Genomic DNA, 16,214 nt, shown 5'->3' on the forward strand with positions numbered 1-16,214 from the left:
GTGATGTCACAGACTAAGCCTTGGTATCTTTGTCCTAGCAGCAACACTGGCTAGCTACACATGTGTTTCTTTTTGTTTGTTTTTTCACAGTGGTGGAACCTACTCATTATTTCTTGTCAACATAGGAGGTAGAACTATCGGAAACCGGACATAACCGAGGTAAAAAATAATGTGTTATTGTAAACCATGTATAAATTATGATTAGCAGACAGTCCACTTCCTTCTTTTGGTACTGATGACTTTCCCATTGGACCGTTCCGTATACCCATCCAATGGGACCAGAGACTACCTCCCCGCTTTCTGGGGAACGGTATGCATCGTTCACACTAATCACGACATCTGCACACCCCGGGATCATAGTCTGAATCCGCCCTTATTGGAGGAGGTAAAGGAGGTACCATTGTAGAACCTTAGGTTGATGCTATGCAGATCTGTTCATATCTCTGAGGGGCGGTAGCCCCTCCTATGTCCAGCTTTGAGGGTTTGTGTAAACGCAAACATAGTTTTGCTACCGCCACATATGACTAGTTTTGAGTGTTTGTGTAAAAAAAACTAGAGTGTAAACACAAACATTGAATGCCATTGACAATGAATGGCCAAGTTTCGAGTGTTTGTGTAAACACAAACATTGAAGACAAAAGTGTGGACGCAAATTTGGATTGGCCCCCGGAAATGAGATGAGCGCCTCTCACTTCACACAGGTGTGATTTTTTTAGGGTATGAAAGCTGTGTTCTGATTGGTTGTAAAACACAGCTTCTGGGAAAGTATACAAACGGAAGTCCCATCCTAGTATAGCCACTTTCAGCCGTAGTTCCTTTCCTAGCTCTTCTTCCGGCGAGACGAGAAAAGACTGGGAACGAGGCCTGTCAGTCAGTCAGTCAGTCAGTTAGTCAGCGACATTCACCTTCATAGGGCTGGGTCCAGCAAAAGAAAAGAGTGGAAAAAATATAAATCTTTACAGTGGATACAATTAGAACAGTGGTTCTCAATCTGTGGAGACCCCCAGGATGGTCCCCATATGATTTTGGGCTGGTTCCCAATCCCAGATGACAGTGAAGTTACAACGAGATGGAAAAAATTCCATTTACTGCATCAAAAGTAATCAACACTATAATGAAGTAATCAATACTATGAAAACTTGTCAAACAATGGCCAAATTGTCAAATAATATAAGAAAGAGGCAAACATTTTGAAAATAGCCGGTCTATACAAGCTTGTATCTGCTATTTTCAGTTCACAATATTTATCTGTAGTACCGAGTCAAACTAAAATGTAATGCCTCAATTCCTACAATTCCATGTGCTTGTGAGGGTGGGGGAGTCCCCGGTTCAAATTATGATTATTTTTGGGGGGGGTCGTGGCCTGAAAAAGTTGAGGACCCAATGCAATGTTAATTTACTCTTCCACATAAAAAAGAAGAAAAAACAAAAGGCTGAAGTTGGCTGGCCAACTGTTCCACGTTTAATATTTCAGTGCTGTTTCTGTCTTTAACACGCCAGAGAGGCAGAACCAAAGACTCACACTGGGTCGTGTCCCTGAGAATGTGCCATGCACTGACTAGTTACTCCTAGCTACATGTATCTGTGTTATTTGACCTTTCCGTGTCCTTTAAATAAACTGTAATTTTCAGTAAATGTGTGACAAATAAATGGATATTTGTGGAGAAAACAAAACCGAGTGAGTTTCTAATTAATAATAATGGAACGGTGACGTTTAACCCATTTAAAACTGGGAAAGCATCTGTGTAATTGATGAAAATGTGTATACAAATCTTTGAATATGTGATTTTTTTTTAAGTGAACCTTTTAAAGTCAAATCTTTGCTTCTGGTGGTCCATGGAACAACATATTTTGAGATGCGGGTCGGCAGAACTTCACATGAAATGGTTTGAAAACTACTGATAATAGCAACATATGTTTTTCAAAAAACTGAGGATTTAGAAGATTTTTCGGGGGAATAGGCCACATGACTAAATAGGTTAACTCTTAGGGGGGGGGGGGGGGTAGCATAGTGCCTATATAAAAACACTGTCAAGCAGCTTTCTGCTTCTACGGGCCGACGGTATGGAACAGCTCAAGACCTACTTCTACACTCTTGCTTTCAAAAATCCTTATTGCTATTCATGTCCTCACTAAATTGCATTCCTGCTATTATTTTTAATGTTGTTTTACCTTTGCTTTTCTTATTTTGCTCTATTGCTCTGTAAAGCACTTTGAGCTAAACTTTATAAATTTGGAAAAAAAAAAAACGTGTTCGGCTGGCATCTGCTGTTTGAAGCTACTGTCGCTAACATTCAACATATTCATAATGGTATTCCATAATAATATTTATTTTTTATGGAATGAATCTGTTATCAGTAGCATGCGGGCTGTGAGGAAACCTTGCAGAATACTAGCCGTGTAGGGACGCCTTGATTCTTTGACATTACGGTTTGGAGGAACCATAATGTGATTCCTCCCAACAACTCCTACTCCTACTCTCAAAAGTTCTTTGGTCGTCAGGGGATTCCCTGCAATGCAACCAAATATAACCTAAAAAAATATTCAGTACATCTGTCAAGATAGCAGGCAGATTCCGGCGGCATACCTACATGATATTCTGTTTCATAATTCAAGCTGCGGTCACATTAAAGTCTCTGTTGGCCAGAAAACTTTTGGAAGTTCTTTCCCGACAGCATACCGTATACGATAAGATCATTCCATTAAAAACACGGAAAATTGAATTACATTATGTATACATTGTGTTGGAGGGGCAAGATTAAATTTAGGTGCAAAAAGCAGATATCAGCCGTAGAAGTTTTTCCAATTTTGCTCTCTAAATGATGGTTAGCGAGACCTTTTCAGCATTTCTCCACGGCTCGGGGCCTCTCTATTTTGTACATTTGTCATTTCATAGGGTTTAAGTGTGTCTGTTTGCTCTACAGGGTTTCACCAGAGACAGACATGATACTAATTGCATTAGGCTCAACATGTCACTGTAGTTGACATTTCCTCACATTCATATCAACTCTAGATTATATTGTCTTCATGGTCATTATGCAACCAGGCTGGCTGGGCTAGCCCAGAAAGAAAACTCCCCTTCCTTTTCTCGTTCTCTGTTCCCGGCAGTAGACTACATCTAAAGGTTCCGTCAGATAAATAATACAGCTCCATACTGACAATGACTAGGTATTTCAATAGTCTACTGATGATAGAGAGGCGGGGAAAGACAGACTGACTGATGCGTCACAGCCTGGAGGCTATAACAACTTTTTTAAAGTTTGGACTGTTGTATTATAGTGTTCTGATACTTGGTACTGTGTTCGGATATGTACTTGTATGTATGGTGTACTGCCAGTGCCTGCCTGAATGGTAACATAAGAGTGGAGCTGTGTTAGAGCTGAAGGCCGCTGCGCTGGCAGGCAATGATTGTGATGTCTAGTCTGTGACGTCATTAGGACATGAAGTATCCAAGATATATGCTGCTGTAAGTGGAATAAACCTTGTGAACGTTTTGATGTGACCAAGTCTCGTGTCATGTTAATCTTCTCCCGGGCCGGCCTGTCTGTCTGTCCGCCGCCGAACCATGGAAATGCCAACCGGGTCATCACACACCAGAACCAGACGAGGGTCCAATACGTAGAATACAGCTTATCATAACAAATGGTGTCAGATTAGTGGGACCAGATGCAGGAGGTGAGTCACTTCATATTTTACTCTTCATCTAGAGAAAAAGTGCCTCTCCTCTTGCCTGGTAATATATAGGTTATGATGCAGGGTTTACCTTGGTTAAACCTTGTCTTTTTTTTTTTCGTTCCCACAAGATTACATGCTTCCAAATTTCATTGGTATAGACCCGCTTAATATAACATTTAAGTGACTTATACAGTTTTTGTTTTTTTTTAGTGACGTGACAGAGTTAAGAGATAAGACTGTTTGGGTTCAAGCAGCAATATGGTTAGAGTCCATATATAAGCCTAATGAGGTTCATTAGCAAAAGACTGCGTAGTTAGATACGCGCAGCAATATGGTTAGAGTCCATATTTAGTCTGACGTTTGGTACGCCAGCAGTGATTATTACACTTTCCTTGTAGAGGTCAGTGGCCATCAGTGTTGCATCGCAGCTGAGGTTATAAGCCGGATAAATAGAGCCTACTTTGTCCGCACAACAGCTGTGAGTATACGCTGCAGTCTGTTGTTTTTATAAATCTGTTAGATGTTGTCTAACAGGGTACGTCTGTGAGATAAGCGTACTAAGCCTGTGGTGTGTTTCCCACAGCAAACTTTAGTTACACTCTGGTCATAGTCAAAAGTCACTGCTAGATTTAGCTACCAATTCCAAGGTAGCAGAGATAAGGGCTGGTGTGTGAACAGACATCGTTGTGCATTCCATGTGGTTGTCCATTCTTTTGTGTTTTGTGTTTTGTGTCTTGTCGCAAATGGACAGTCAAAGTTAATATACCCCCAGAAAGAGGGGTGGACATGTGCAAGTAAAGTGACGTTGTGTTTCCCTGTCACGCTTTAAGAATACACAGTAGTTGCTACATTCATCCAAATATGCCATTGAAGTGGGCATATAAGAGTGGTTTAACGTGTTATCCCTGGGGTTTTCATATAACACTGGCATGCTGCTGAGCTACACTCTGTGTATTGAGTTGAATGTTGGCGATTACAAAGTTAAAACAACCCCTAACCTAAGGGGGCTGATGGATTGAATAAGTGAAATATTAATCAGTATTCAGTGAGACAACGCCGCATTTCTGTTTCATTTCACTTAAATGAGTGTGCAAAATAGCCGATCTACCAGTGCTATAAATAGCCAAAAACCAGTGTTAAGAAAGGTCTCCAGCCTATTAGTTAGAAGGCAGCAGAAGCTGCTATATATATATATATATTGGTGTTTATATAAATCAAATATAAGCGCTGGAGAATCAAGTGTAAAATGTACCTTGTATGGCAGAAATATAGTAATCTAATGTTAGTGTAAAGTGTCTATTTAGCCTGCCCTGTGAGCTGGAAAAGTCATTACACCAAAACGTACTCGAAAGAAAAGGAAGGCCTTAAAGTAAGGACCAGAAGCGCATAGAAAGTTCTGAGAAAGCTGTAAGCGTTTTTGGTTGGTAGAGCCCGTTAGAGACGAGTATTCATCTTTTCTGATCAACGGGCCATACTCTCGCGACGGGAGAGCGCAGAGGCTTGCGTAACCATAGCAACTTGGTGATTTCTTTCACCAGCACACTGGCCTTATCAGAAGAGGAGAAGCTATCTCTTTTCTCACTGGGCCAAGGGAGGAAAGCTGAAAGAGCAGTGTTGTGAACTTGTTTATAAACCTCCCCCACAGCAGTCAGCTAGTAAGAATCACTCCCTCACGAAGCCCAAGGTCAATATGTAGCTCTCAGTATGAGAGCTAATAATCACTAAAAAAGCAAATATAGGCCTGGTATGATTGGGCACATGTATTGTGCGTATAGAGAAATAATATAATAATAAAAAGTTATCCTCAAAATAAGGATTAGAAGTGCTATAAAGTTTTTTTGAAAAAAAAGTTTGCAACTCAGTATGAACGCTGTAGCATAGAAGCGGAGACGTAGAACTCATCTTTTCTGTCCCGCACCTCGGGCGCTCAAGATGGAGTAGCCATGGTAACTTGTCGAGACCTTATCAGCAGAGACAAGCACTCTCTGACCCACAGTGAGAAGATAAATTCTCAATGGGCCAAGAGAAAAGCCGGGAGAGCGTTCGCGCAGAAAACTTCCCCCACAGTCAAAGAGAATCACTCCCTCACCAATCCAAGGTAATAGCAACAGGACGGGAGAGCGCAGAGGCTTGCGTAACCATGGCAATTTGGTGACCTAGCACCAGCACATTGAGGCCATAAGAGAGCTGTTGGTCTTATCTGTGGAATGCGTGGGGAGTACATGTACTCTGATGGGGTGTGAGTGAGCCTATGTGTGTGCGTTTTTCTTCTCCGTTCCCCTGTCTGTCGGTTGTGATTTGGCTAGTGACAGGGGAGAGTGGGGGGGGGCGCGCGTGCGTGATTTCACCCCTGTGTGCGTATGGGAAAGCGTGAAGAAATGACTGGTACAAGAGGGAAAGTTTGATCTTCCTGTATATTTTTCTGTCTGCGAAGCTGTATGATACGAGGTTGTCTGAGCGTTGGTGTTTATCACACACAGCAAAAGAGTCCCTTCACGGAGTGTGTTATCTCTTATCTCATTAAGCCAAGGTCATATACATGTATGCTCAGAGAATAATAGACCCTTCATTATGCCAAGTTAGGAGACTGAATGGAATTCAGTCAAGATATTAAATGGGACAAATGAAAACATATTATAGTCATAAACATAATGCCATGACATTTAGGAGCATAAGGAACAACGTGGTGATGAGACATTGACCACTGGACATAAGTGAGGTAAACAAATAAACTGATTATTTATCAGGAGTGAAATAGATCTGCAGTAAAAGAAAGTTGGAATGGTAGTTCTTGTGACTTGACAGAGTTTGGAAGAAGACTGCGTTGTGTTTGACGCAGCAATATGGTATAGCACAGCAGCTGAAAGTTGTCCCTGCTGTGTTTGGTTCATTTAATCTGTTAGATGTTTCTAACGGGGTACGTCTGTAATACAGGGATATTCACAGAGTGCGTACTAAGCCTGTGGTGTGTTTTCTCACAGCAAACAGTTACACTCTGATCATTTGTATTAAAAAGTCACGGTAGATAGAACATATTAGGGACCCAACTGAGGTATCAGTAGAGAACTAAAAATAGCAGATCTACAAGCTCGATAATGGCCGTAGGGCCTCGTTCACTAAGTGTCATAGCTCAAAATTGGCCAGGTTAAGTACATTTACTTCAAGTTTAAGTAGTATGTATCAAGAAATGTAAGCCAATACAGGAAGCAAAATTAGTCATTATTCTGATATAATGCAGTAATTTGGTGGAGTTCCAGTCAAAATACAATCATTAGACAGCTTTTTAGGTTGCACCAAATTCATGATCCCAAATTTAGTGTCCCATTTTAGGGGAGGTGTGTGGAATATGAATCAGACAGGCCTGAAGCATATAAGTCCATAATGAAATGACTCAGGTACGACAGGATATATTTTAAGCGAGTCAGCCTGGGAGGCCAGGTCAGATTCAAGATGTGTCAGCCTGAGGTCAGTTCATATGCTAGTGCAGTCAAAGCACTCCATGTGTGTACATTTCTCATACAACTACACACACAGACACACTAAAAGGAAGTGGAAAGTTTGTCGACATTTATGTTCAAAAACATTTTAGTAAAACTGCCACATTCAAATATATATATATATATATATATATATACCCAGTGTATTAAAAATATTTATAATTCCCATTTTTTGTCACATCTAAAAGCTGAATCGTCATCTGCCCAAGCCAGCACCCACCCAGCCGAAGGGGGGGTGAACTTCAACCAGAAAGACAATACAATGACTTTTTGTCCTAAGAGTGGATGCCGAAAGACATTTTGTGGAGTTTTACCACTGAACATTTGTTTTTGGCACTGAACTTTGGGGACATGGGTGTTCGGGGGACACATTGATGTCATGCGATGGTTTGTGTGTTGAGCACACAAGCGATTGAACTGAACAATGAACCTGGACATTTTCTTTTTGTACTAAGAGAGGAAGCAGAATGACATTTTGTGGAGTTTTACCACTGAACATGTGTTTTGCACTGAACTTTGGAGTGTTTTGTGTCGGGGGGACACATTGATGTCATGCGTTTTGTGTGTTGAGACCACACTAAATTGAACAATGAACATTTGGGGTTTTTGCATCTCACTTCTGCATGTCACTTCCATCACGTGACTACAGGAAGTGTTGGGGTCATATCTACAGCAACAGCGGAGTACGATGTGGAATGGGAATGCTAAATATTTATTTTACCAGTTTTATGGTGGAATTAGGAAAAGGTGGCAAGTTTTTTTTACATTCAAACATGTAGAATATGGGAGGTCATGGGAATTGCTCAGAGGCACATACTAATGTGCACACATGCACACACGCACGCACACAGAAAGATAGACAACAGGGTTTGTTTAGTCTATGAAGATAATTTGTGTCTAGTACAAAGGGAGGTGTGCGTGCACGTACGCACATACGTGTGTGCATCAGGGTAGATTTGAGATTTTTCGTTGTATTAAAAGTCAATAAGCCAAGGATAATAATGACTTAAAGTAATAGTAGGGGCTAATTCATCCTTTAGCCCAGAAGTGTTCGTGCAATTTATAAGCTCAGCTATAATCCATTTGGAAGGGAACTCCAATAATAAGTGTAAAAAAGAAATAAAACCAATACTGTGTAGATCCTAGGCCCAGTCAATGGTGAAGTAAACATTAATCGTATCCCATCTGGTTAGTCCAACGTTAGGCCTATAAAGTCCGGATAAGTAAGGGCAAATGTGGAGACTAGGGAGAATAGAAAAGTTTAAAATAATAACCACAGTGTATTAAATTAGTACAGGACTACAGCACATACACCCTATATAACATATACCGGTAGGTCCCATTCAGTAGATACACCTGTGAAGGAGCGGATATATGCTCACGAATAAATCGATCTTGAGACAGACGATTTTGTTTTGGTGTTTTGGGACAATGTTATGGTAAGGTTAGACAAAATAGGTGTGTAAGCGTTTGTGTAGTAAGATAGTCAGTGCACTAATCTAGTCAACAGGCCTGAAATAATTTGTATTAAACATTAAGTGTGGTTAGGAAAAAAACCCAAGTCGAGTTTATTAATTACTAAGTTCAAGTTGTTAGGGTAACCCCAGAAACGATGCTCAGCAGAGTAGGCTGTAGAGTAGGCTGAACGGGCGCTTCTTGTCAACCTACAACATGGACGCATGTTTTGTGGGAGGAGTGAGAGAAGGGTGCGTATTCGGTTCAAATAAATAAAGGATTTAAATGAAGTGTGATTCAGCATAGAAAAGGCCAAATTATGAAAGGTCCGTCAAGCTATAAAGGACCAGGGAAAGAATATGGTCAAAAGAGTTGGAGGTATGGACTGGTGTGTGTGAATTGTTCATTAGATATTTTAGGGGGGTCCACCATGTGTAGTCCTTAAGAGTGGACTGTCTAACCCTAAGCTAACCCTAATATATTTCTATTTCCACAGACACACACAGGAATGCAGTCATGATGAACCAGGACCTGAGTCTGCTGAATAACTATCATTCATGTTTTTATGTCCCCAACCCGCCGGTTGTATGAAATGTGTCTGGTTAATTGTGTGTCAAGAGGGCAAATACAAATTTTATTTGCATGTGCAAGGGCAAATGGTCTGAAAGAATTAACAAATTAACCCATAACAATTGAGTGTCTGTGCTTGGTGTCTTGTTGTGGTAAAGCAAGGCCCTGTTAGCTTATCTTGTTTTGAGAACACAGAGAGCTCTGTAGAAATTGTTTTACACAGAGCAGGTGGCCCACATGGAGCGGAGGTGCAGGAAAGCACCAGTGTCAGGGGTCATTCATGTAAGTATAGACACGTCACATGCTCAAAAATACACATTTAGAAATTTTAATTGTATTATTATTCCCCTTGGATGGGTGATTGATTGATTGACGGAATATTGATGAAGTAAAATCAATATAGTATGAGGATGGGATATGAAGCTCCCACGCACACACACACAGTATGCGTGTGTATCTTTGTTCTGTTTGGGGGGGGGGAACCCAGTGCTTTTCAGTTTTGTCCACAGGAGACGGACAGCAGACGGGAAAATACAGAAATTGAGTGGGTTTCCGGCCCCAGGACTGGTGTATCACCAGGTCCAGAAGGCCTAAGCGTTCAGCCGGGGAAGGGAGATCGCCTCGGGCATAGAACACGACCAAGGGTCTGACAGAAGGGCCTGCGCACGGCCTACAGCAGGGCCAGACCACGGCCTACAGCAGGACCATCACATCGCCACTACGGCCTACAGCAGACCAGCATGACGGTACTGCAGACCCCCGGTAGGTCTGCAAGAGGGCCAGACCAGCCACCGGACGCAGGCCGCGTCCTGCAAGGGTCTGCATCTGACAGGTCACACGTCGGCAGGCCAGGAGGGTCTGTGTCGGCCTAGACCGCAGTGACGCAAGTGTGCCATTTGAACAACGTCCTATGACCATTTTCCAGGTCTTGAACTTATGAAGGAAATAGGAAGTAGTCACATTGTGACGAAGACCTATTTTGCTCAGACAATATGAGACAAGCATGGATACTGATCCTGGATCAGAATGAGCGCGAGATTTGTTTCGCGCGCGCGATGTTTATGGAGTAAGCGGGATGCTATATCATCAACAATGCACGGCCAGGTCTATATGACGCAGGCTGGCGCGGACAAGTCCATATGCATCGGCGCACTATCTGATGGATGCGGTACGGGACAATTGCGCGCGGTCGCCAAAATGGAGAACTGTTGCCTGGGCTCTGTGCGAACTGTTGCTTGGGCTCTGTGCCATATCGGTTCCAGTGGAGTAGGGTCGTAAGAGTGGACTGTTGGAGTAAGTGTTGGACTGGTGGAGTAAGTCTTGAACATTTTCTGTTGAGTAAGCCAGTTCGGGAAAATTTTCGGTTCTTGAACGGATGGAACATTTTGGAACATTTTCTTTTTATTAGATTAATGACTGGTTTCTTGTGTCTCAATGTCAAATATGTGTTTATTTGCTGTCATTACACACTGTCCCTATACATGACACCCACACATTCCCCTGTAGGAATGAGGGCCTCCAGAGAGATGGTTGCCTTGTTCCAGTCCAGGTAAAGACAGGCTGTACTTCCGTCCCAGACAGATCAGCAACATGTGCTAGATAGGATATGACGAAGAAGGGAGAAATGCCAGTAAGCCTGCTAGACTGAGAGAATAGATTAGAATGGACTAATCCTGTGGTGTTGAAATTAAGTGTGATTATTCATTATTCAGTGTGATTATTCATTAGTTAGAAATGAACTAATTTAAACATAATCAGTGATTTCAGGATGATTTCAGGTTGAGTGTATATTTTAATGTACCCTGTCCTATCCCCACGTGTATATGTTGTATATTATATAGTATATATTATATATTGTATTTATTGTTGATTTCTCCTCCTCTTTTCTTTCTGTGTTTCCTATTTTATCTCTCTCTCTCTCTCTCTCTCTCTCTCTCTACACCTATGTCTGTGTTTCAAGTGTACAATCAGGTGGCGTGCGCGTGCTTGCTCAGAGATTGATCAATGATTATTGATTAAGCAAAGAGATCACATTAAATGACGAGAGGCTGGATACAATTTCCCTGGCGGAGTCCAGGTTTTTCGGTATCCATATTTGATTGTACACTTTTCCGCATTATAAATACAGTATCAGATGACGTCGTCCTTATAGGACGAAAGAGTGGACTGTTGTATTATAGTGTTCTGATACTTGGTACTGTGTTCGGATATGTACTTGTATGTATGGTGTACTGCCAGTGCCTGCCTGAATGGTAACATAAGAGTGGAGCTGTGTTAGAGCTGAAGGCCGCTGCGCTGGCAGGCAATGATTGTGATGTCTAGTCTGTGACGTCATTAGGACATGAAGTATCCAAGATATATGCTGCTGTAAGTGGAATAAACCTTGTGAACGTTTTGATGTGACCAAGTCTCGTGTCATGTTAATCTTCTCCCGGGCCGGCCTGTCTGTCTGTCCGCCGCCGAACCATGGAAATGCCAACCGGGTCATCACACACCAGAACCAGACGAGGGTCCAATACGTAGAATACAGCTTCCAACTCCCAACGTCCCTGATCACATAATAATTACCGTCCGAATACGCATGTAATGAGGGAGACTCTGTGAGAATCTATTCAAATGTTTAATCTGAAAATAAATTATGTTAGTGGGTTTCAGTTGGAGATTATTTCTGGCCATTTTGTTTCTGCTTTATTTTCAGAATGTAGATTGATGGGAATCAGAAATAGAGAGAGAGAGAGAGAGAGAGAGAGAGAGAGAGAGAGAGAGAGAGAGAGAGAGAGAGAGAGTCAAACAGCCTCTGTAGACATTTTTAAAGCACAGCTCAAGACCCACTTATACACCCTTGCTTTTAATTGATCTTTTATTTTTGCATTACTGCTTGTTTTTAATGCTTTTCTTTTCTTTTTTTCCTCCATTGCTCTGTAAAGCACTTTGAGCGGCATTTCATGTCATGAAAGGTGCTATAAAAATAAAGTTTTATTATTATTATTATTATTATTATTATTATTATTATTATTATTATTATTAAAGAGTCCTCACGACTCACAAGAACAACACAAGGACAATGCAGGCAACCCTTTAGTGGTTTCATTTTGAATTAGAATAGCCTGATATTTATTTAACGAGTGCGATATAGCCGATATAGCCTACAGCAGGCCTAGGCACAGGTGCCAACATTGGCACAGGGGGAGGTGGAACACTGCACACTAAGTGAGAAAATAAAATAAATTTAAACTCAAATCTGTATGCAAATTACATCATGCACATAATTCCTGTTTCATTCATTAAAACTCTGAACTCTGACATGCGGAGGGAGTCTGGGAGATAGCTGGGATATTCGGTCTAATGATGATTGCATCCTGGTGTGAAAGAAAATATTTCAGAAGGAGAAAACAGTCAGAATCAGTTGGAAATTTGGTTGTGGTTCATAATTACATTTCATGTTGGTACGTATGCCACACTGATTATCACCCCTTGGCCTGGCCTGCAGGGCCTATGCTGTGTATATGGTGTACTGCCCTGTGTGTGTGTTTCTCCCACAGATGTGGGCGTCGGCCCACTTGAGACTCCTCATTAGGTGCATTAGGAGCACCTGATCAGTGCTCCTGAAACCCTATAAAGAGGGATTGCCAGCCATTATCTTTGTCCCACTCCAGATGAAAGCACCTTTCTGTTTGTTGCTCCTCACTGTTTGATGTGCACACTACAACACACCTTCACCATGTTAACCACACATCCACACTGACACCACTGATCTTACTGACTTCCACATCTCATACATTCTGTAAGCATTATTCTTTACAAGTGTATATTAAGTTATTAGTTATCTCTTACAAATACATTATTGTTATTTTGAACACTGCTACTGTGTCCTCCTCAATTTGTCATGACCCAACGGGCCGGGTTATGACAATATAGTCAAGGAAATAAAAACATGGCATTTAATGTCAAAAAAGGTGGCCGACCGGCGACCCCTGGCCTGCATTACTGAACATCCTCCAAAATGACACTATTTGTGTATAAAACAGTTTCTTAATCTTACTTTAATATAGCAAATCTTTGCCGATATAACCCTTTGAACACGATGGAGGTCCTTTACGGATTTTTGTATTTATTATCATTTTTTTTGTATTATTCCCACAGTTCCTCTTCTGGGTTTGGTGTCAGCCCTCCTTTGTGTTAAAATCGGCTTATTAGTGATAACAATATCCACTTCAAGCAAATCTGCTTAGTGATAACAAATATCCACCTCGTGTGACATTTGGTGCAGTCACAGGATCCCAACTATATAGTGACCGTGCTGTGCTGAAGCGGGTTGTGACAGGTGCACTGTTCTATTTCAGCCCCGCAATCCATTGTGGCAAGTCGGAGGGCCTCCTGTGGGTCCCGTGGACATCTTGACGCGAGCCCAAATGCGACGGGCCTCTCGCCAGGGTGTGGAATGGATAACCATCGCAGATATAATGGCGCAGGCCAGGCCAACAAAAGGAGATTATAATAGAGGCTCTTCAAAAGCTGCGTGCAAAAACACTAAGGGGGGATTTGATCAAAGCGGATGAACAGTTTTGATTATGGATTATCTTCATTATTATATGATGATTGTACCTCTAATTTGGACACACAGCCTGTGGGAAAAAGAGGATAATTATCAAAGTGTGAAAGAATGGGAAACTAAAATGGGGCTGCTTTGGTAATAACATAATGAGAACATCCTTTGAGGGGAGAATTGAATGCATGGGGGGGGGGGGGGGGGGGGGGGGTCGTCAAATTAATTCAGGGGATCGGCAGATTATTCTCTGAATGGCTGGAAATGGATATTAAAGGACCACTTTTCAACCTATCTTCATATAATTGGTCCTCACTAATGTTCATGATAAAATGCCACAATTATTTTCTACTCGGCCTGTGTCTCATTCATAGTAGGGCTGTGGGCAGTTCAGAAACCCGTCCACCAGTGACATCATCGATGAGGAATCTACGCAATTGAAACCGCAGGCTTTCTATTCCTGAAAATGTGAAAATGGAAGCCATCTTTCTCACGATAATACAAATCTAAATATTTGTTTAAAAATAATCTACCTAATGATGACGTCACTGGTGGACGGGTTTCTGAACTGCCGACAGCCCTCTTATGAGACACAGACTGAGTAGATTTTTTTTTTTGCTATTTTATCATGATCATTAGTGAGGACCAATATGAAGATAGGTTGAAAAGTGGTGAAGTGGTCCTTTAAGAGTTTACATAGGCCTATGCACATGCATAAACTTTCCTTCCTCTGCCGATGAAAACATTATATAGTTTATTACTCGCGACTCGCGAGGTCGGATTAAAGTTATAGCTTCTAAACAGCGTCCTTTACGGTTATGCAGCGATCAATTTGTATTGACCATTTATAAGTACTGTACTATAGGACCGTCTCTGTTTAGTTTCAAAACAATTGAAGGTCAGGTATATCATTGCAGTGAATATCTCTCAATACATACGCACGCACGCACACACACACACACACACACACACACACACACACCCACACACACCTACCTAATTAAATGCTCCCTCACACAGCCCGGGCCCCGAGCTCCAGTTTAACTTCAGCTGCACTCCTTAAGCATACTTAAGTGAGGCACGTGCACGCAGCAACATCTTTATAGAGTGTTACTGTACGTATACGCATGCACAGAGACCCTCCACCTACGCACCACTTAAAGCTTGATTTACACACTGCAAACCAGAGACTAATTGGCTTAATGAGGTGAAGAGGTCGCCAGCGAAGGCCCGTGTTATATTCTCATTAATTCTGCCCGTGTGCGTCAGGAGTGCATTCGAAGGAAGACAGCCATTGTAAGTCATATTTATAGCAGTAAACCACTTGAACCCTGGGTTCCATCCATCAATCCATCCATCCACCCATCCATCCATCCAGTACCAGAAGAGTTTAAGTAAGAATGCAACATGATAATGATAATGAATGAACTTTATTTATATAGCACCTTTCAGAGCAAGGTTCCAAAGTACAAGGTTAAAAAACACAAACAACATATGGCAAATCATAATCAAGGGCAGTTTAAAAACTAGAAACATAAAGAAAAGAAGACAACATAGCAGCAGTTCTCCTATATAAAGGGTAAAAAACATTCTGTGTAAAGGTGAGTTTTCAAAAGTGACTTAAATACTGGCACAGATGGTGCTGATCTTACATGCACCGGTAGAGCATTCCATAGTCTGGGTGCCCGGGCGGCAAAGGCCCGACCACCTCTGGTGACTAGGTTCGTCCTAGGGATCTCTAGTAGGGCCTTATCCAAAGATCTGAGGGTGTGATTTGATTTAGGTGGGGACAGCATTTCTAGGATGTAGGTAGGGGCCAGTCCGTTCAGGGCTTTATAGGTGAAAAGTAAATTTTTAATAATAGTCCAATAGTCCCAAAGTTGTTAGTCAGAAAAGTATAATGGTGTATGTCTGAATGATGAAAACAACAGATCCTGGTTTGGGAGGATATAGCGTGGCCTATGTGGACATTTGTGACTGATTTTGACTAGAGCTAAAGTCTTCTAGCATATATATTTTTTTCTCCATTTCATATGAAAGTAGGGAATCATACATGGACACCTGGCTGTTGATCACCACACACCTGGTGCGTGCGTGCGTGCGTGCTGACCTGCTCTGACATTCCATTATGTCGATCCTTCCCCACCCGCCCTTCTTGTTCTGACATTCCGTATATTCAAGACACGCTCATATACTGTATGGCCAGTACAGAATTCATTCCATATATTGATATGCCAAAGCGCCATGCAGCGCTCGCCCAGGAGTCTGCCGTCATCCAGGCGGATGCGTGCGTGCGTGCCCGCAAGGGTGAGGTCGCTTCTCGCCCTCAGGGCGCCTTACTGGTACACTGTGTGGTGTACAATCTCTAACACTGGTTTAGGTACTAGAAATGCATACATATTTAATACATTTGAGTGCATTTCAACAACAAATCAAAATCAAATCAAACTTTATTTATAAAGCACATTTAA

This window comes from Protomyctophum bolini (genome assembly GCF_963924005.1).
Source record: "Protomyctophum bolini genome assembly, chromosome: 1".
NCBI classification, from domain to species: domain Eukaryota; kingdom Metazoa; phylum Chordata; class Actinopteri; order Myctophiformes; family Myctophidae; genus Protomyctophum; species Protomyctophum bolini.